The 22,171-nt window shown below is 39.4% G+C and overlaps 1 protein-coding gene across 3 annotated transcripts in view; it reads left to right on the top strand.

The window, feature by feature from the left end:
* Positions 1-22,171, top strand: part of CNNM2 (cyclin and CBS domain divalent metal cation transport mediator 2) — a 188,229-nt gene that overhangs the window by 135,228 nt on the left and 30,830 nt on the right. The window lies entirely within an intron of this gene.

The following is a 22,171-nucleotide window of genomic DNA, read 5'->3' as shown; positions in this document are numbered from 1 at the left end:
ATGACAAAGAAACTGGTGTGATAGTAAAGGCTAATGGGTGGGGAAATCCCATTGTTAAAGGTATGAGTTTTCTTTATGTTGAGTTCCTACTTGCATAGTTTCAGAGATTGGATCAGACCCTCATCATGGGGGAAGGAGCTGTGTTTATTTATGCTTTTTGCACATATGCTTCATATTTTGCTGGAAGATGGTTAAAGGAGCAAGAGATGGGTGGGGAAAGTGATGTTTCTTTGGCATGAGGTCAGTGCTGAATAAAGGTATCAGGCTGATAGTCGTGGAGACTGAAGCCCTTTACCCACAGAACAGGTACTGAACGGGCAGAACAGAGTAAGTTTTTCTCTCCCCCCTACCCTTTCCCCATCCCCTCCCCCTACCCCACACACTCAAGGGATAAGAGGGATGTTGAGTCTCCATGGGTCATTCAGTATTTGGACCCTGAAACTTCTATCAAAGGGCTCGATTAGTGACAGAAGTTCATGTAATGTCTGTTTTACCTTTTAGGAAGTGAACTGCAAACACCAGCTGGCTTTTACTGAAGCCCACCCAGTACCTAGCAGATGGTCTCACTCTGTTCATCTGACCCAGAAATTTTTACCAAGTTTGATGGGGTGATTTTAAGGAGTAAAGGCACTCTGCTGCTCCTTTCTTAACAGCTCTTGTACTTTATTGAATCACCCACCCCCACGGTTGCACAAACAGAGTCAGTTTTAGCTGCTCTCTTTTCCTGCAAGCGCTTTCACAGTGTCCCCTATGCACGGAACACATTCCCTAGTCTAGTCTGTAAAGCCATTAGACTCTTCCTTCAAATCTTTCCCACAAGATCCCTTCTACTGGGATGCCTACAGGAAATTGCCATTTGATACTGGCCAGGGAAATTTGCTGACATTTATTTATAGATATTTACAAAAAAAGAAGTGTAAAGGATGCAGACCATCAGGTTAAGCACATTGGTAGCCTACATAAATGTTGCCCTCCCTCTAGTGACCTCCGCGTAGGTAATAGCGACTATATTAGAATTAAATGTAACATCCTTGTAGTGGGGAAAATACTGTACTAAAGAAACCCACCACAGTAGCATTTAACTTCAAAAAGGGGAACTGCACAAAAATGAGGAGGCTGATTAAATGGACATTAAAAGGAACAGTCACAAGAGTGACTAACATGCCACATGGAAACTTTTTAAAAACACCATAGTAGAGACTCAAACTGTATGTATATTCATGTTAAAAAAAAGTAAAAGGACCAAAAAAATGCCACCATGGCTAAACAGCGTAAAAGAGGCAGTTAGAGACAAAAAGCCATCTTTTAAAAATTGGAAGTCAAATCCTACTGGGGAATATAGAAATGAACAAAAACTCTGGCAAGTCAAGTGTAAAAGTCTAATTAGGTAGGCCAGAAAAGAGTTTGAAGAGTAGCTAGCAAAAGACAAAAACTAACAACAAATTTTTTTAAAGTACATCAGAAGTAGGAAGCCTGCCAAACAATCAGTAGGGCCACTGGATAATCGAGGTGCTAAAGGAGCACTCAAGGAAGACAAGGCCATAGCAGAAAACTAAATGAATTATTTGCATCAGTTTTCATTGCAGAGAATGAGAGAGATTCCCACACTTGAGCCATTTATTTTAGGTGACAGATCTGAGAAACTGTCCCAGATTGAGGTGTTAGTAGAGGAAGTTTTGGAAGAAATTGATAAACAGTAATAAGTCACCAGGACCAGATTGTATTCACCCCAAAGTTCTGAAGGAACTCATATATGAAATTGTAGAAGTACTAACTGCAGTATGTAACCTATCACTTAAATCAGCCTCTGTACCAGATGCCTGGAGGATAGCTAATGTGAGGATGGTTTTTAAAAAAGGCTCCAGAGGCGATCCTGGCAATTATAGGCTGGTGAGACTAACTTCAGCGCCAGGCACATTGGTTGAAATTATCGTAAAAAAATGAATTAGACACATAGATGAACATGGTTTGTTGGGGAAGAGTCAACACAGCTTTTGTAAAGGGAAATCATGCCTCACCAATCTATTAGAGTTCTTTGAGGGAGTCAGTGTGGACAAGGGTGATTCAATGGATATAGTGTCAAAGGCTTTCTGAAAGTTCGAGTACAAGGTCCCTCACCAAAGGCTCTTAAGCAAAGTAAGCCATCATGGGATAAGAGGGAAAGATCCTCTCAGGGATCAGTAACTGGTTAAAAGATAAGTAACAAAGGGTAGGAATAAATTATCAGTTTTCACAGTGGAGAGAGGTAAATAGCAGGGTCCCCCCAAGGATCTATCCTGGGACCAATGCTGTTCAACATATTCATAAATGATCTGGAAAAAGGGGTAAACAGTGAGTTGGCAAAGTTCACAGCTGACACAAAATTATTCAAGTTTCAGAGTAGCAGCCGTGTTAGTCTGTATGCGCCAAAAAAAAAGGAATAGTTGTGGCAGCTTAGAGACTAACAAATTTTATTTGAACATAAGCTTTTGTGAGCTACAGCTCATTTCATCTGATGCATTCAGTGGAAAATAGAGTGGGCAGATTTATATTATTATAACCCTAATTTATATTATTATAACCCTAATTATTCAAGGTAGTTAAGTCCAAAGCTGACTGTAAAGAGTTACAAAGGGATCTCACAAAACGTGGCGACTGGGGAACAAAAAGGCAGATGAAATTCAATGTTGATTAGTACAAACTAATGCACATTGGAGAAGAAATAATCCCAACTATACATACAAAGTTATGTGGCCTAAATTAGCTATTACCACTCAAGAAAAAGATCTTGCAGTCGTTGGATAGTTCTCTGAAAACATCCGATCAACATTTTTGAGCAGTCAAAAAAGCTAGCAGAGTATTAGGAAGCATTAGGAAAGGGATAGATAATAAGACAGAAAATATTATAATGCCACTGTATAAATCCATGGTACGCCACACCTTGAATTCTGCATGTAGTTCTGGTTGCCCTATCTCAAAAAAGATATATTAGAATTGGAAAGAGAAGGGCAACAAAAATGATTTGGGGTATGACACAGCATCCATCTAAGGAGAGTTTAGAAGAATGTGGCCTGTTCCTTTTAGAGAAGAGATGATTTAGGGAGGGATATGATAGAGATCTGTAAAATCATGATTGGTGTGGAGAAAGTGAACAGGGAAGTGCTGTTTACCCCTTCACATAACACAAGAACTAGGGGTCATCTAATGATATTAATAGGCAGCAGGTTTAAAACAAACAGAAGGAAGTACTACGTCACACAACACACAGTTACCCTTTGGAACTCATTGCTAGGATTTGTTGTGAAGGCCAAAATTGTAAATGGTTCAGAAAAGAATTAGGTAAGTTCATGGAGGATAGGTCCATCAATGGCTATTAGCCAAGATGATCAGGGACACAACCCCATGCTCTGGGTGTCCCTAAACCTCTGAATGCCAGAAGCTGGGCCTGGACAATGAGGTGGATCACTTGATAATTGCCCTGTTCTGTTCATTCTGACTGAAGACACTGTTGGAAGACAGGATACTGGGCTAGCTGGACTATTGTTCTGACCCTGTATGGCCATTCTTATGATGTTTTCCCCCAGTGTGTTATATTTAGTTGTTTCCTCTTACCTTAAATTGTAAACTTTTTGAGGCAGGGACCGGATCTCTCTCTGGGTATGTCTACACTAGTCATGCTGCTGGAGCACAGCTGCAGCTGCACTTTGTAGCACTGTCGCATAGGTACTATAGTGATGGAAAGGGTTATTTCATCATTTTAGTAAACCTACTTCTCTAAGAGGCGGTAGCTAGGTTGATGGAAAAATTCTTCCATTCACTTAGAGGTGTCTGCAGCCCCGAGCAATGTAGTTAAACTGACCTAACTTGTAATGTAGACCATCCCTGTGTGTTTGCACAGCACAGTGAGATGCAGTTGTCAGTTGGGTATTGATTAAGTACAACCATAATACAAATAACTATCCCACTTGCAACTACCCAGACTCATCCAGTTCCCCCCCGCATAGTTTGTTTCTGTTAAGTCTCCAAATGTTTTTTAAAACACATTGTAGCCAAACCCTAACTTCCATTCAGCTGGAAAGCAGAGCAGTATGTTGCAAGATACACTAGTTACATGGCTACCACTGCCTTGTGGACTAATGTGCAAAGGGAATAAACAGCTTTGAAAACAAAACAACCCAAATCATCCTGATGCTTAATTTAGTAGCAGTGCTGATTGTGTGGAAGCCGAGTTTACGTGATCTCTAGATCTCTACTAGGGAATCTTTCTAGCTTTCTGTTGACCAACTGTCTTGTAACATTAACTGGTCCATAAACCTATGCTAGTGGTTTGAGCATTGGCCTGTTAAACCCAGGGTTGTGAGTTCAATCCTTGAGGGGGCCATTTAGGGATCTGGGCCAAAAATTGGGGATTGGTCCTGCTTTGAGCAGGGGGTTGGACTAGATGACCTCCTGAGGTCCCTTCCAACTCTGATATTCTATGATTCTATGATTATAGAGTTCCTACTGGAGTCTGTTTTATTACATATGCTTCTGAAAGCAGGCTAGAGACTTTTGTGTGTGTATATGAAGCTTTGATTGATATCAATGAAAGTGACACATGAGCATCAAGAGGAGAACAGACTCATTGGCTAAGAGTGCCAGGCATCATATGCCATTATTTGTCTGACCTTTAATCTCAGTGTTTCCTGCGTCTGTGGGTCCACTGCTTGCTAACACCACTGGTAAGAAGTGTCCTCCTTTATTGTGACCTGTAGTCATCCTGCCTCAAGCTTTGATCTCCTCATATAGCATTTGCTAATCCAGGTTGGCTTTGGTGATACTTGGATGGGGGACCTCTTAGGAAATTCCAGAATGCTTCAGGAAACAGGTTAGTGCAGTAAGTGGTTTTCTTCTGTTAGTTGCATTAATGCCTCAGCTGTCAGAGATGTCATCTCTTGGATGAAATGTAGAATGTAGATTTTGACCATTTGTAATTCTTAAGGGTCCATGGCCTTTCTGCAAGAGGGTGTGAACTGAGGTTGTTTACCCCAGTGTCTTGGCCTTAATTCTAGTTTGTGTAACTGTTCCCCCTACAGCCTGGCATATGTGTGGTAACTGTTGAACCTACTATGTTTCCCCAAAGAGGACTGCGTTGCAGTGCTGGGGCAGAGTGACTTGTAAAATAAGTAATGTTTGTAAAGGGCTTTTGGGATTCATTAGGATGCAGAGAACTGTTTAAGTACAATGGTAAGAATCTTGTATTCATTTGTCCACTGTCCAACATATATCCAGACCTTTGATTGACAGTTACCCTACATAGTGGGAAGGCTAAGGGGGAGAAAAACACCTCTGCTTTTCAAATAAGAAATCAAAGCAGCCTAATATGGTAACACTGTGCATGAGAACTAAGCATGAAAGGTGATGCTGATCTGTCATATTGATGGGAGAATGCTACTGAAGTTCATTAGACTCTAATTCTTGATTTCAGAAAATCCCCACTATACCTTGCACTGCAATTAGCTGGCATGCAAGGATCTCTGATGTCTATTCCTAACAACTCCTCTGTTGATACTTTTTAATGGGAGGCTAATGTAAACTCACACAATGTGAATTGGTTTTTGAATTCTCTACCCAGCTGCTCTTCTTCTGACTGATGAAAGACTGCTGCTCTAACACGGCTGCTACACTGGTGGTTTTTAACATCAGGAGAAACAGGATTGGGAATCCATGCATTTTCAGCCGTTTGCTCTCATATTTTAGAAAAGAGCTGGAGCAAATTACCCTCCCTTTTTTTGTCACTTTGTAAAGATCACTTCTATTGATGTTTAATTTCCCTGAGAGATACCAGAAAAGTATCTGGAACGTTACCATTGAAAACTGCCTTTCTTCTCTAAAATCCCTTTTATCCAAATGTAATGACCCTTATTTAATTCAGATAAACTGAACTGTTGGCAAGCTGTTAATGAAGGGGCAGGATATGATGATGGCTGTAACTTCAGCATTTGATTTTTGTAAAACAAGAATTTTTAGGAATGAATTGAGACATGACTTCAATCCCATGGACTAGCCTTAGTTAGAAATTGACATGTCTATATATAAACATACCCTTTTATATGTTTCTATTTATGCCTAGGTTTCTGTATATATTAATAAATATGCTTTTATAGGAGTATTTGTCACATTTTGTAGTGTATTTTATTGTGGGAAAATGTAATCGGAAAAAATGCATTTAGTTCTTGTGGGATAGTAAGGTAAAATAACTACTCGTGTGAACTGGATCTTTTTTTAGTTACGGGTGCTCCAGAAATAGCCGAGTGATAGCCCCAACATGAACTCAGCATGCATTTTCTTTTTGCCAGGATTCGCTGGTCTGTTTGTCTAACCCTTGTAAGGACAGCAGTACAATATGCAGTACCAGATATGTGAACTTTCACTAGGCCTGGAATGGAACCTTTAAGTGCACATGGCAGTGTGTGGAACTTAACTGAACTATTGTTCTCTCTGCCTCTTTAAATTCTCTGTCTGTGTATGGGAAAGATGCAGGGTGTTGGAGCGTATAGTGTTCCTCTTATTGAGATGATATCTGTCCCCCCGATTGAAATGAGGAGGTGGTTAGAGTTATTTAGCTCACACAGCACATCATAGGGTTTAGGTCTTAATAACAATATCTGAATAACCATTTTTAGTTGCAGTTTATTATAATGGGTCATTCTGTGGCTTTACTTTGAGTTCACAGATGTTGGCCTCCTTATTAATGAAATGGTGGCAATATTGTGATTTTAAAAACTGTTTCATAGGAATAGTTAAAGGGAAGCATATGTAAGCATACAGGTTAACATAAATGTGTGTGCAGGTTTTATGTGTGGATCTGTAAACAGAATTGGTGTATGCACTTGACATAGCAGTACTATATTTGCTAGTTTATATACAGCATTTGGTGCAGTATTAGGTGCAGTATTAGTCAATGATGAATCAAGAAGAGTTGTAGAATGTTTATATGCAGCCAGGTACGTGGATCTTTGGTGCAGAAGTGCTCCAGTTGTGTAAGGATGAATAACATGGTTATTCCATAGGCAAATCATATCTTTCTAGATGTAATTAATACAGGGTAGTTTGATATTCAAATATTTCTTTTGTTTTTTGCATGTTAAAGGCAGCTCACTAACTAAAGCCAAACACGTCTGCCCAAGCTGTGATCTGTTCCATATCTCTCTTGTACTGTATCTGTACATATAATTATTGTAGGGTATTGCTTTGTGAGCCACATATGGTGATACATATTTTTTCTGCTACTGTTAGTATACTGAATAAGTACCACTGTTTTGTAGATTTAGGGTACATCTCCCAGAATATAATAGTTTGAGTTTTAATCAGTATATATGTGTTGAAAGTTTTTGTAAGATTTTGTATATACAAATCCAAAGTGTTTGGATTTGTGAGTAGTCACAGCAAACAATTGTGAAGTGTGTGTGCATATTGAGTGACCTACTTGCCCATATCTTCACTAGCAGAGGTTAGAGCTGTTTGAGTTTAGTTTAGCATTTATTGGGAGGTAGAGGAATTCAGCTTAATCCTAGCTAAAAAAAATAAACAAATTAAAGGCCAAAGTCATAAGAGGACACACTTCCTCTAAAGTGCTAGAAAAGGAGTAAAGATGATGCCTTAGACAAACACACCTGAACCAAGAGCTCCTGTAGGATACCAACTTCATCAAACTATGTGAACAAACTTTTAAAAACAGTAGATTTAAAGCAGTGGTCAGTGGTATCCCTAATCCTGGCAGACTGAGCATTAAAGTTTCCTATTCTGTCCTATTCTGTTCTTCTGTTAGTATCTATGCCCTTCAGATGTCAGCCTTGTTCTGAGATAAAATTTTCAAAAGCAACAATATGCAACTGAAAATCAATGAGACATAAGCACCTAAGTCAAGTAGGTGCTTTTAACAATTTTTCTCCTCATCTCTGTACAGATATTTCCAGGTTCATTTTGGAAGGGGATAAAATAGCAGCATCAAATACAAGCTTCTGCAGGATTGCAAAGAAATCCAGGAGATTGGCTCTGCCAAACCTCCTCAAATGTTAACCGGGCAGCCTGTCTAAAAAAGCCATATCTATAGATTTCTGCTCTGTTACTGAAATTATCACCCATTTGCGAAGATCAAAGCACTGACATGGGTCAGAAATGCCTATGGAAACTGGTAAAGAATTTGCCAAGAGGCATACTTGGATAATACGGCAGTAAGTGCAGAATAAATGCCTAGACAAAAATTTAATATGTATCAGGTCATCTCCCAGCCAGTAACTGAAAAGCTACTGAATTAACTTGGTTTTATACAATCGTTAAAAGAAGTTGGGTCCAAGAAGCCTGAAGTTAAAAACCCCAGTTACTTTATTAGGTGTTTATTTTTCAGTGTGATAACCTTGTGTGACTTCATGCTGGCTTAAGACAACTGTTCATGATAAATAACTGTCACAGCAAAACACCTTAACAAGGGTGGGAACTAAAAGGATAGTAGAGTCTGTATAGGAGTGATTAGGCAGCATCCTTTTGTGGTTAAAATGTGGGACCGTCGTCTCTGTTCTTAACTCTACCACGGATTCTCTGTGTGATTTGGGTAAGTCCCATAACCGTTCTGTGCCTATTTCTCCATCTGTAAAATGGGGATAAGACTTATTTTCTTTTTGTAAAGCACTTTGAGATCTTTAAATGAAATGTGTCATAAATGTAAAGCATATTATGAGTGATATTGGGCCAGATTCTCCCATCAACTAAAACCATTTGTGTTGCATAATCTGTGTGGGCAGGTTGGGGCATGGTGGAGCAAAGATTTTCCCAATTGGCGTAAACTATAGCTGCTCTTCTGCAGCTTTAATTTGTGCCTGGAGCTGTGTGGTTCAGGATCAGGAAGCTGCAACCAACTCCCTAAGGAGGTTTGTCTGGCTGGATGTACAACAGAGGGAAAATGTAGTTATGGAGTCTGTGGAGCATGTTTACTTATGCTAACACTGGGGAGTTTGGGACAGGAGTAGAACTCAGACTGTAATTCCTCCATACACCATCTTGCTATTTTTCAGTTGGAGGCAAATTATCCGAAACTTATTCTTATCTCAAACCTTTGATTTTTTTTTTGGGGGGGGGGAGAGGGGTCCTCTCTCTGCTTTTAGTATCCCTGAGAGCTGAAAGTCTTGGTGGTTACCTATATACCAATATCCACCTTCTAGCCGACGTTATGCCATGATACTGTTCAGTCGCATACAGACGTACCTTTGCAAGCAACCTGCTCTAGTGCCCACATCTAGGAAACTAAGCTGAGTAGATTCATATAGTAGAAGCCAACCAAGGACGGTCATCTTTTGGATCCAACTAGTGGGTAACACTCAGTCCTTGCTGTGGGCTAGAATCCCCTGAGGACCAATGCTGTGCATGTGCAGGAGTACATGTTCACACACTCAGCAAAAGTGGCCCAATGTTTGTTTCTGTGAGTTTAGGCTTAATGGTCTGATCCTGTTCCCACTGATGTGAGTAAGCGCTGCTCTTCATGTCAGTGAATGGCAGCAGGATCAGGACCTTTTGAGAATCAAAGACTAATTAGGGGAGCTGATCAGGCTTTTATATTAACTGGATAGCGTCCACCACCGACCTCAAAGGTTTTGGACCCATGTTGCTCATTGAAAGAATCACAACCCAGTATCTTCTAATAAACTTTATTGTAACAATTAAAAATCAAGAAAATAAAATCAAGAAAACATATAATCAAAGCTAAGCTGTTATTCATACTAAACTAAACACAAATCAAGATCAAATCAATAAATTAGTCTCAACGTGGGATTGGAATTCAATCATCATATGCATTAAATCATCAAATTAATATTAAAAATAATCAATCCTTATAAATAGTAAAGATGATTCTAAGAAGGTGGCTGTTGGGTTATAATTCCTGATGAAAGAATTGTCCAGAGTCAATCAAATCTGTGACTTTAAAGCTGGTTAAATATCTTAATTCTGAAACCAAATTATTATGTAATGTCTGAATCACAACCTCAGAGCCAATTGTCAGGTTTCCATTTTTAGAATCCAGTTATTGTGTGGTGTCTAACTTCTGCCCAAAAGAAACCGATTTTATAACACAGACTTTAACGGAACACTTCCAATAAACAGAATCTTGACAGCTCCTTGTGACTTTTAAATAAAGGACAGAACACACTTCAGTGAGTATCTTTTGAGACAATGTTTAGGGCTGTTTAAATATGGGAAACTTTTTTTTTTCTGGCCCTGTTTCTGTATGGACTTTCTGGATGCTCTCTCATGTGCATGTGCAGAGCCAAACCTTCTCTTCCACACCCTAAAAATAGAAAGGCTGGGACATCTCCCAGCTACTAAAACAAGATAAAAAAAAAGGGGGAAAAAACAATAATATTTAAGATAAAGGGGGATTTGCAAAATCTTCAGCTCTGGCCATCTTCTGGATGTTCGGATAGACGCTAGAACGGCAGTCAAGGAGTCAGGCGGTCAGGCTGCAGTAATTCCTAGTGGGGCCTTCTTCAGATGCAGAGAGCGACTGGCCAAAGGCTAGAGGGGGCTGGTGATTGATGCTGTGACTTCCTCTCCCCAGGGTGATCAGGTGTGGGGACTCTAGAAAATCAGTCTTCCTGAAAGATGAGGCATCTTAGTGTTACCCTTGATTCATACGGTTTGTGAACTTTGCTTACTCAGTCCTTTCTCTAAAAGGTCTTTGGACAAATCAGATGCACAGCCTACATTGGAGCCATGCAACATGGTGCAGTCAGGCTCGAATTAGGTCACTTATTAGCGAGTGTCAAGTTAGAAAAAGTCCCATTTTTAAATCAACAATTTTAAAATATTCAAAGTTTTCCATATCACAGAGATTGATATCTACAGACACTCTCCTGTCTTCTCCCCAAAAAATCTGTACACATGAGACCATTTGAGGAGGCTAACATGATCTTCTCTGGGTGAAAAGATCTTGAGATGACGTGTCACCAGTTTACGGAAAGTTTGAAAAAACCCGTCACAACATTTAATTCATCAGCCATATGAAAAATAAGTTCAAATTTATGATTAATGTCATCATTCTTCTCACCAATAAGACAACTTTGAGTGATCTTTCTATTTTGGAACCGGGCTGTAAACAAACAGCTTATTTGGAATCATCTTGATGTGTTACTTTAAAACCTTTCTTGATAGGTTTTACAGTAACATTTCTCTGTCAGGATGAAATGGACTTAAGAAATAACATTTTTTAAAATTTATATAAGGTCTCTATTTCCATAGACAGTGTCGTTCTCAGACACTTAATTTGTGATGCATGACATGAAAGTTGCGATATTACAACAGAAAAACTTCAAAACCAGACTCCAGCGAGAGACTGTTGAATTGGAATTCATTTGCAAATTGGATACAATTAACTTAGGCTTGAATAGAGACTGGGAGTGGCTAAGTCATTATGCAAGGTAACCTATTTCCCCTTGTTTTTTCCTACCACCCCCCCCCCCCACACACACACGTTCTTGTTAAACCCTGGATTTGTGCTGGAAATGGCCCACCTTGATTATCATACACATTGTAAGGAGAGTGATCACTTTAGATAAGCTATTACCAACAGGAGAGTGGGTTTGTGGTGGGGGAGGGTGGGGAGAAAACCTGGATTTGTGCTGGAAATGGCCCAACTTGATTATCATGCACATTGTAAGGAGAGTGATCACTTTAGATAAGCTATTACCAGTAGGAGAGTGGGGTGGGGGGAGAGAAAACCTTTTGTAGTGGTAAACACCCATTTTTTCATGGTTTGTGTGTATAAAAAGATCTTCTGTACTTTCCACAGTATGCATCCGATGAAGTGAGCTGTAGCTCATGAAAGCTTATGCTCAAATAAATTGGTTAGTCTCTAAGGTGCCACAAGTACTCCTTTTCTTTTTGCGAATACAGACTAACACGGCTGTTACTCTGAAATCTCTCAAACACTGTTTCTCAGGTGTTAGGACAGACACCCAGCTCTTCTGAAACTGCAGGCATTTATTCTCTGCTTCGTACTAGTCACATCAGATCATTTGTGCATGTCTTCAGATAGTTTAAATGAGTTTTCCTTTCACATGCACAAATGTTTCAGTTCACAGGGGGTTTCTAGTGATCATCCATGCTGTCCCAGTGTCTAGGAGCTATCAGCATGTTGATGAAGATTAACTTGGCTGAAACTGAAAGTAGGAGGTGATTTCTGGGGAGGCAAGGGAAGTACTGTGGAAAAACTTTTACAATGTTCCCCTCAATCAAAATTCTTTACAATGGCCAATCCTTCTGGACTCATAGTTACTTTTAGATATCCAAATACCTACGGCTACTAAAAGATCACCTTTTGTCTATGGCCAACCAAAGGTGATGCCCCATCCTCTCTCTCTGAAATGATCACAGTGATCCATGCTGCATTTGTGACATCTACATTTGATAACAGCAATTCATTTTACCTCCAGAAGAATGAAATTAACCCAGAAAAAGTTCTCGTAGAAGGGATTTTGTGTAGATACATTCCATAGTGCTCAGGAACTACAAAGCAGGGGTGTTGTAAGTATTTAGGTAGACTTCTAAGGTATCTTCTGTCTAGTGTAAAGATAATTTTAAATGAACCTTCAATAGTAATCACAACACTCTGCCATGCTTAATTGATTTTTGATATCATGTACATTTCTGTGTACATTAAGCATACAAAGATAATATACATGTTGTCCTGGTACTGATTTCATGCTGGTGTTCATTGGAAGTAGCTTCACTAACTTTAGCCATGTTTGTAACCAAACTGCACACATTATTGTAGCCTCTACTCTCATGTTGTTTAAACTTTTGTATTTAAAGTTTTTTATGAATCCTTCTATTAAAGATGTATTTGTCACTTTAAAAAAGTCAGAGGGTAGGTTGTTGTTTTTTTAAGAATTAAACATTCCCCTGCAGAGTCTGCAACTGAAATGATGCAGCCTTATGGGAGTGCAGGAATATCAGACGGTGTAGCTGTTTTCATTGTCAGCCTAATTGCAAAACATGAACAACGTAAATGGCAAAAAGTCGATTAGATCATTAAAACTGAATGTTAATGATCTAAGATCTTAGAAACGCAAAGGCACTTATGTTAAAAGTCATTTTTAAAAATGAATGTGCTTAATGGACAAAAAGTAAAGTGCAAGAGAAGATAATAAAAAGGAAATATACCCAGCCCCCACTTCCCTTCCCTACCTCCGCCACCCACTCTCCAGAGAGGCTGGCTGGCCTTTCTTTTGGGTTGATACATTGCTTTCAGCACTATTTACATCCTTATATAAGCACGGTGTCCTCAGATAACCTCTTCCTAAAGTCTAAGCATGTTTCTGTTGCTGCCACTAGTGCTTTACTGTTACAGGGATTTAAAATCCAGCAGCATTGTGGATGCTGGGATCTAGAAGCACCCCAAATTAAATTGTACTTACCCTAGGAAATGGGCCAAGTAGGGTTAAATGTAGGTTATGCTGTGATGCTGGCTTTTAAAGAGCAGCAGAGTGCTTGCTTTCTTCAACTTGACATATGAGCTACCTCAGTATGTAGGCAATTAGAATTCTTCAGCATCACAGGCTTTGATCTTTGTTTCTCAGAAACATCTCCTGACCTTTTCGCTTTTATTTTTTCAAATTGGACTTAGCATGGTACCTTCACCAGAACTATGTGATAACTGGACTTGGTGGGAGGAGCCCAAAAGCAATGAAAAGCCTGAGGTGAGGCGGCTGCCACAAGCTCCAGAAATCAACAATTACAGGGTACCAAAAAGGGGGGGTGGAGGAGCAGGTCACAAGGGCAAAACAGTGATAAAGAGGGGGACACTGAATGGGGAATCCTGGAGAACACCCTCTGCTCAAAGGAGTCAGTGGATGCTTCCCAGAGGATCGTTGCCTGCGTGCAGGAATGGACAAGGGTCCGGAGAAAGGCCCTGCTCTCAGAAAATTGTCTCCCTTCCTTCCTCCCCAATCCAGCTTCCTTGTCCTGTCTCCCTTGAAAAGTGGCAGCCCTGGAGAATGAAATGTTTGATCCAGAGAATACCTACCGCACCTTTGTTTTAGCTTAGCAAAACCTAATGTTTTGTGCTCCCCCTGCTGGCTACATCTCTGCTAGTTAATGGCTGCTACTGGTCCCAGAGAGATGTTGACATCAGTGAGGACTGTCTTGCATAAACAAGGAAATAATAAAATTAGCGTGGTGTTTTTAAAACTTAATTAGACACCAAGGGACAAATCAATTTTTATTTACTGACTAGTAAAGGGGCAAATCTGTATGGAAATGAAGTCTGTTTTAGGAGTCTTTCAAAAAGATCCACTTTACCATGGGAAATTGGGGCATGTGGGGTGGGGGAATCAGAACTGTCTAAATAATAATAATACTATCTTAAATTGTCCTGGATGAACTATGACCAAAAATGACTTTAATGCTGTATGTTTGTTTGTCCTTAAATTTTATCTGAATTTTTTTCTTTTGAGTTAGCCAAAATACTGATAGCTCTCTCTCCAGACTCAATATTTTCCCTTATTAAAATTGCAACCCCTTCTCTCTGCTTTAGTTTGCTTAATTCTTCTGAAGTATTTCCCTGATGTTTTAAATTCCTAACCTGTCTCTGTGTTGAAACAGTCAGTGCTCTGATAAGTTCACGTGCCCCACAGAAAAGTGTCCCTCCCTTTCAGCAATCTTGCCAAGTTGGCTCCTCACAGTTTGTGTAGAGTATTTGCTTTTCAGGTAACATGCTCTTTGAGCCTTGTTCTGTGTTGTTTCCAATCTCATAATCTCTTACAGTATGATCTAGTGGATACATTCTCTAAGATATTGGGGACAACTTTGAGAGGCAGCTGTACCAGTTTACCAGATAGATGTCAGCTGTGCTGGCCAGCGCTGACTGTAACCCATTCAGCTGAGCAAGCTTCAAATCAACTGGGGCTACTAATCAGTCTTAGAATCACAGTCAGCCCAAGCTGCATGATGAGTTAAAGGTGGCCTGACTGACCAGTGGCCAGCAGTGGTACATATGGGCCAGAGAGAAGGTCATTTTTCATGCAGTGATGTCCTTAGTGTTCCCTGATTAATATCTTCCGTTTCTTTGCTTTGGACCTTCACTGACACTGTCCCCTATGTGTGGTAAGAGTCTTCTGATCTTGAGACTCCCAAGTGTTCTCTCTTTTCTCTGGATCCCTCCTTAAGACTCCATTTCTGACAGCAGGGCTCAGTTCTGAATTACCTTTGTCCTTCTCCTGTAGATTTTGCTGACTTGCACGTTACTTTATGGGTGAGGCCATGGCCCCTTTTTTTGACTGAGACATGCTTGCTAAGTTACCTTCTAAACTGCAGCAGGTGGCAGCTGCCTCTAACGATGTTTTTACTTCAAGGGCGGCTGGCAGAATGCCCCCTCACCAGGGATACCAGCTTCATACAAAAGCAAATTGAATTGTCGGCTACAGCAGTTGAGTTGGAGTGTGTGTGTGCACTGAATGAAAGAATATTACAAGTTAAAGATGGAAAATACCTATTAGATCATCCATTCTATTCCATCTGCTTAGAGCCAATACAGGATTTTTTGATAGATACGGGATACGCTTTAATCTATGGCTTTGTCCCGTCTAGTTCTAAAAGTCCCAAGCAACTGACCTTTCACCACTTCCCCTGGGAGGCCATTCCGCTACTAATACAACTCACTGTTGGGAAGTTTTTCCCTGAAACTCAGTTTAATTTTTCCCTGTCTTGGTGTTATCCCACTACATCAGAAAGATCTGATTGTAGGGAGTGGGGGGTTTAATACTAGGAAGTTATTGTAATATGGCATTTTGAATATGAGGAAAGAGCTGATGTGTTTGTCTTATCAGTATTTGTTCAGGATTTTGAAGCTGTAAAGCTGTATGTCATAAAATACTAAGAATCATTATCTGCCTTGTGCTAGCAATCTGATTCTTAATCATTTCTTTACACATTCTGGGTGATTTTACTGTGGATGTTAAAGGGTCACTGGCAACTAGTTTTCATTCCCAAATTTAGATTTTATAAAGTGTTTTGTGTTCTGGTTTTGGGGGATAGGATTGGAGTGAGGGAAAGGGAAGCATCTATTGAACCTTTGAATTTGTTTAAATAAAAACCTTTTAATATTCTCGTGCAGTGCTTTGAATCCACACAGAGTTTTGCTAGAACATGCAAACCAGATAGTGAAACAAAGAGTAATTAGAAAGTGCAACAGATAGTTCTGGGTGGAGATGCAAAAGCAAACAACAAGGGTGGAGATTTCAGAAAGCAGAAGAGCATTAATGCTCATCCACCATGTAGCAGAAAAGTAATGTAGGGAAAGCAATTTAAATAATTCTTTCTTGGATGTAATTGAATACATAAGTAAAGATAAACAGGAATTATTTGGGGAGAATGCTATGACCTGTAACTAGATGTTCATAATGGTCCCTTCTGGACATAGAATCTGTGAACCAACATTTTAACTCACTTGAAGTTTTATACAACAAACTTCAAACTGATTAAAGTAATTTTTACCCAGTGCACAATTAACCTGTGAAACTCACTGCCACAAGATATTACTGAAAGTTTAGGATTCAAACGAGGATTAAATCATCATATCTTAAAAATGTCAGGGAAGATTTTCAAAGGCACAAATACTTGTTAGCCGCCAAACTCCTGCTGAAAGTTAAGGAGAGTTTGGCACCTGTCATTTATGATTTAGAAAATCTTCCCCATTCATTTATACATCTTATCTGATGTAAAAGAGATCAAACCTACAAGCTTTAAGACAATCATCAAGCATTTACGGCATAGGGTTAGGAAAAAGCTTCCTGCATGTAGTCATGCTATTATATAATTGTCTATTGATGGATTGCTTTCATTTGAAATACCTGGTGGTTGGCTACTGTCTTGGCCAGTCTAGATTAGTTGGAGTGGTGCTCTGACTCAGTATGGCAATTCTTATGTTGTCCCTTATTTTTTAATAATACTGAATTAAAAGGCTTTAATAAAATGGCCAAACCAGATCTTCTGCTCTGTGGAACTCACGTAAGGCACTCTCCTTTCTAGATGCAAAGTTAGCAAACCTTGCACTTCCAGAGATACAGGAGTTTCCAGTTATCCACCCATAACACAAGTTTATCCTTTGACAGCTCATACTCATTCTATCCCTTCCCAGTTAAAAGTGCCCAGAATGAAGTGTGGGTGTTCTCCCTTGTGGCTCAATTATTTCCTGACATCTGTCTGTTTTAAAGTTGTTTTATTTGTGGTGGTGGTATAAATAGCAGCTGCCGCATAGTACTGTTGAGCATTCTGGTGCTGCTGAGGTTAATAATGGCATTCTGCTATTGCATTTGGTTACAAAAGTGTAGTATGTCAATCCAGATCAGTGTTCTGATCACATATCATCTTTGTGTACTGAAAACCTAACACACATATATATTCCCAAACGTAAAATATGAAGATCCCAAATCAGAAATAGAATGGCCAGGTATGTTCTGTATTTCAAATATAATTTCTAACCCTGATCTCCCTTCCGTTCTTTTTGGAATACTTCCCTTTGAAAACTTCAAGGAATCCGCTCCCATCTAACAAAGATTGTGTCTAGAACATTCACTGACATACTGAGATTTCAGTTAGGGGCCTTCAGGATTTTAAAATACTTTTTATTATACTGAAGGCAAAAGTTATGACATAGAGCAAAATCCTGACTATGCTGGTATGCTACCTAGAGAGCAAAGTATTGCAAAAAGAAAAGGAGTACTAGTACTACAATTTATAAATAAATGGGTTAGTCTCTAAGGTGCCACAAGTCCTCCTTTTCTTTTTGCGAATACAGACTAACACGGCTGCTACTCTGAAACAAAGTATTGCAAGTTCTTGAACAATAGAATTAGATGGGATTTGCTCTTAACGAAATTCTCTCTTAGAAGCTATTGTCACCCCTAAAGATAATTTGAATAATTAGAATCATAGAAATGTAGGGCTGAAAGGAACTTTGTGAAGTCATCAAGTCCAGTCCAACTATGCTGAAGCAGGACCAAACAAACCTAGACCAGCTGTGACCAGTGTTTGTCCATCTTGTTCTTAAAAACCTCCATTGTTGGGGATTCCACAGCCTCACTTAGAAGCCTATTCCAAAGCTTAACTACGCTTATAGTTAGAAGGTTTTTCCCAGTATCTAACCTAAATCTCCCTTGCTACAGATTTAAGCCCGTTCCTTCTTGTCCTAATTATCAGTTAACACATTTCACCTTCAGAGTTCAGTACAAACGTTAGCTCTTGGAGCAAGATTGTGAGTTGTTACTGTTACCGCCATTTTATAGTGGAGAAACTGAGGCAGAGATATGAAACTACTTATCTGAGACCACAGAGCGAGTCCGTAAAGCTAAGGTAAGAACTCAGGAGTTCCTGTCTCCCAGTAGCTGCTTATATCACAGCTCTCTCAAGCAGTCTGGGCCATTATGCAGTTCAGCAGCATTGACAGAATCAGCATCTCACCGGACTGACACTTAAAGTGGGCAGGTAAAAAGAGGTTGATGTAGTAGATGCATGGCTGCTATTTATCATGGCAAAAGGCACATTTGAGGTGTCTAGGTGAGGTAAGAGAATACCATATATATTTGCTATATATTTCTTTTTAAATTTTGTTCTGTACCTAAAATGCTAACCAGTCATTATGGATTGTCTGTTTGGTTAGGTGTTTCTGTGAGTTACATCACTACTCAGCTGTGTATATATTTTAGTTTTAGCTTCAAAAGATGCAGTGAAACCTGTTTTTAAATTACCACTAAAGGATTTGACCAAAAATTGGTTGCTTCATATATGTAATCTTTTAATAAAGGTGGAGCTTGGTTCTGCTTAATAAATCTGGAAGGTCTCTTAAAGGTGGCCTGCAAGGGAAGAAAAACCTGGTTTTGTGCCTTATAATGCATCTTTATGATGTATAAAAAAGGCCTGAAAGGCATACGGTTTTCCTCTTAGCCTTTTTTTCCCCTGCTAATTGCTGTCTAGGCTGAAAGACTGATGACTGGGGAACCCAGTGAAATGACAATACCACAGGAGTCGAGCGTGCAAGTCGGCCGGATGAGATGGGATGGGACTTTTAGTCAAACTATTTTTAAAATAAAATTATAAAAAATGTGGGGAGAGGGTATGTATTTTTATTAACATCTGTTTTACTTCAATGACTGACTAACATTATCGATAAAGTGTGTATTTCCTAGAGATTTACTCTCCACAGCCCATCCCTTCAACAAAAGGATTGGCTCTCTCAATAACATGACCTGCCAAAACGTCTTCCAGCAAAGTCAGAGAAGAGCAGTCTTGACATAATTGATATTTGTGAGGTAACAAGCCAAAAAATAAACCTGGAAAAAAACAAAAACCCCTCTGACCTTCTTTTTGCATCATAAAGAAGTGAAAAAGGGCACAGCCCCGTTTTTAAAAAAAATCCTTCATAGTTCATGTCATAAATATAAAGGGAAGGGTAAACACCTTTAAATCTCTCCTGGCCAGAGAAAAAACCCTTTTACCTGTAAAGGATTAAGAAGCTAGGATGACCTCGCTGGCACCTGACCAAAATGACCATTGAGGAGACAAGATACTTTCAAAGCTGGAGGTGGGGGGGACAAAGGGTTCTCTCTGTCTGTGTTGCTTTTGCCAGGACCAGAGCAGGAATGCAGGTTAGAACTCCTGTAAAGGGCTAATAAGCAATCTAGTTAGATATGCGTTCGATTCTGTTTTGTTTAAATGGCTGATAAAATAAGTTGTGCTGAATGGAATGTATATTCCTGTTTTTGTGTCTTTTTGTATCTTAAGGTTTTGCCTAGAGGGATTCTCTACGTTTTGAATCTGATTACCCTGTAAGGTATTTACCATCCTGATTTTACAGAGGTGATTCTCTTACCTTTTGTTTAATTAAAATTCTTCTTTTAAGAACCTGATTGCTTTTTCATTGTTCTTAAGATCCAAGGGTTTGGGTCTGTGTTCACCGATGCAAATTGGTGAGGATTTTTGTCAAGCCTTCCCCAGGAAAGGGGGTGTAGGGTTTGGGAGGATTTGTGGGGGGGGGGGGAACATTTCCAAGCGGGCTCTTTCCCTGTTATATATCTGTTAGACGCTTGGTGGTGGCAGCAATAAAGTCCAAGGGCAAAAGGTAAAATAGTTGTATCTTGCGGAAGTTTTAACTAAAGCTGGTAAAAATAAGCTTAGGGGGTTTTTCATGCAGGTCCCCAGATCTGTACCCTAGAGTTCAGAGTGGGGAAGGAACCTTAAAGAAAGTTGCATAAATACGGATGGTTAATGGAATAGCTCACCTTCCCACATTAAGCATCTTCCACCAAAATAACAAGGATGCCACAGATACAAAGATGAGGTGGATTCTGTCATGGAGAATGTTTTACACTTTGAAATGTTTAGTGGTGGCAAATGCTTGGCAGATGTGTCTCTAACTCCGTGACCTCACACTTAGTAAATGATTCTTATTTTCTGTTTGAAATGTAAAATTAGATAAACCAGTTCTGCCTTATTTTGAAAGGACAATAGATATGGAGTAAAAGGCTGTGTTTATATAATCTAGAGCTGAAACAATTCAATAGATTGTGAATTGTTTGGGAAAGGGACTTTGTTGTCCTCTGTCTTGTATAGAGTTGAGCATACTTTCTTCTATTTATTAAGATCTAGAACTGTTATTCTGTTGTATTAACATCTAAATGACTGCATACTCATTTCTATCCATTCTGGGATGTGATAGAAATCAACAGCTCATTGAAAAGAGTGGTGCCTTCTAGTTTGAAAATAAATGTGTTGACTTCTGGAGCTTGCGTTGATGTTACCTCCAGATCTTCAGGCTAACATCAAAAAAGTTATTGCATGGACAGCACTGTATCTAGCTAATGTTATCTCAGTTGCGGGGAACAAAGCCCAGTAGTTTTAAGTGGTGTCTCCTGAGAAATTGAGAGAGGTTGAGAGATCTGGAAATCTCACCAGGGACACAAAGAAAGAAATGCTGGTAAAGAGAGATCAGTGAGACTTTCAGCTCACTAAGCATGTTGATCTTTTAAATTGCAAATAATCATTCTAATAACTCACTCTTGAATAAGGTCCCTTCAAGATAAGACTCATTGGTTCTGTGGAGCTGGTATTTAAAGTATGTCCATCTGCATCTAAACGAGTAGCTCCAAGACAATCCGATTATGCAGTAGTTAGTTTGGTGAGAATATCGCCTAAGTGGAATGGAAACTTCATTTTGAGTCTAATATTAGACCTTGCTTTGGAAAATTCCTTTTAAATGATTACAAGCTGGGAATAGCAAAAGAATTTAACTTTCGACAGACAGCATTCACCAAGAATTGTTTTTAACTGCTTATGTTGGGTCCCTGGGAAAGCAGATGTGAAAATCTTACCGAAGTGAATTGACTTGACCTGATGCAGTGTTTATATCAGTCGTTGATAAGTTTTCCTCTCTGGTCTAATTTGTTCAAGATATTTTCATTCTTTGAGCATGAGTGAGCCTGGGTTGGAATAGTTTGAATGCCTGTTAGTCTAATAATCCAAATCCTTATGCATCCAGACATTATTGCCTATAAAGGGGTCTGAGCAAAGGAAACAAAAGTTGGACTATTTTGGTTATGTTCCATGGATCGCAGAATGGGTGGCTTAGATGCCAGGCTGGAGACCAACAAAGGGGATGCAACATAATATTGCCCAGTTCGTAATAGACCATATACATTGAGACCACTATACCTGTGCTTCAGCATGTAGGTCTGGTTGGTTGGTTGTGTCTTGGCAAACTCTTTGATCCCAGAGTCGGAGGCATTTTTCTACATAGCTTTGCCGTTAAGTGAGTTTCAGTGATGGCTATAGAAATCGGCTATCAAATGTGTTTCTTTCATTCTGTGTCCATGGCATTATCATGTTCTATGAAACAAAACGATAAAGTAGGTGGCAGAGAAGATTTTAAGAGTTGTTAGTGCACTGTGAAATAAGCACGGCCACTGATGACATCGGAGGGAGCTTCATTGCTACTAGCATGTCACGTTTCAGCTTTAGCCTCTTTGCTGTAATTTGACGTGCTTTGACGTCAACCTGAATTCTTTTTAATTTCAAAATACTCTGTTTTCTGAAAAAAATCCCTTTAAATAGTATGCCTTACATTTAAAAAAAAAATTATAATGTTATGGGCTTGTCTACTTGCCTGCCA

This window comes from Lepidochelys kempii, chromosome 7 (assembly GCF_965140285.1).
Source record: "Lepidochelys kempii isolate rLepKem1 chromosome 7, rLepKem1.hap1, whole genome shotgun sequence".
NCBI classification, from domain to species: Eukaryota; Metazoa; Chordata; order Testudines; family Cheloniidae; genus Lepidochelys; species Lepidochelys kempii.
The sequence above is the reverse complement of the archived record's forward strand: the minus strand, read 5'-3'. Positions and strand labels throughout refer to the sequence as shown.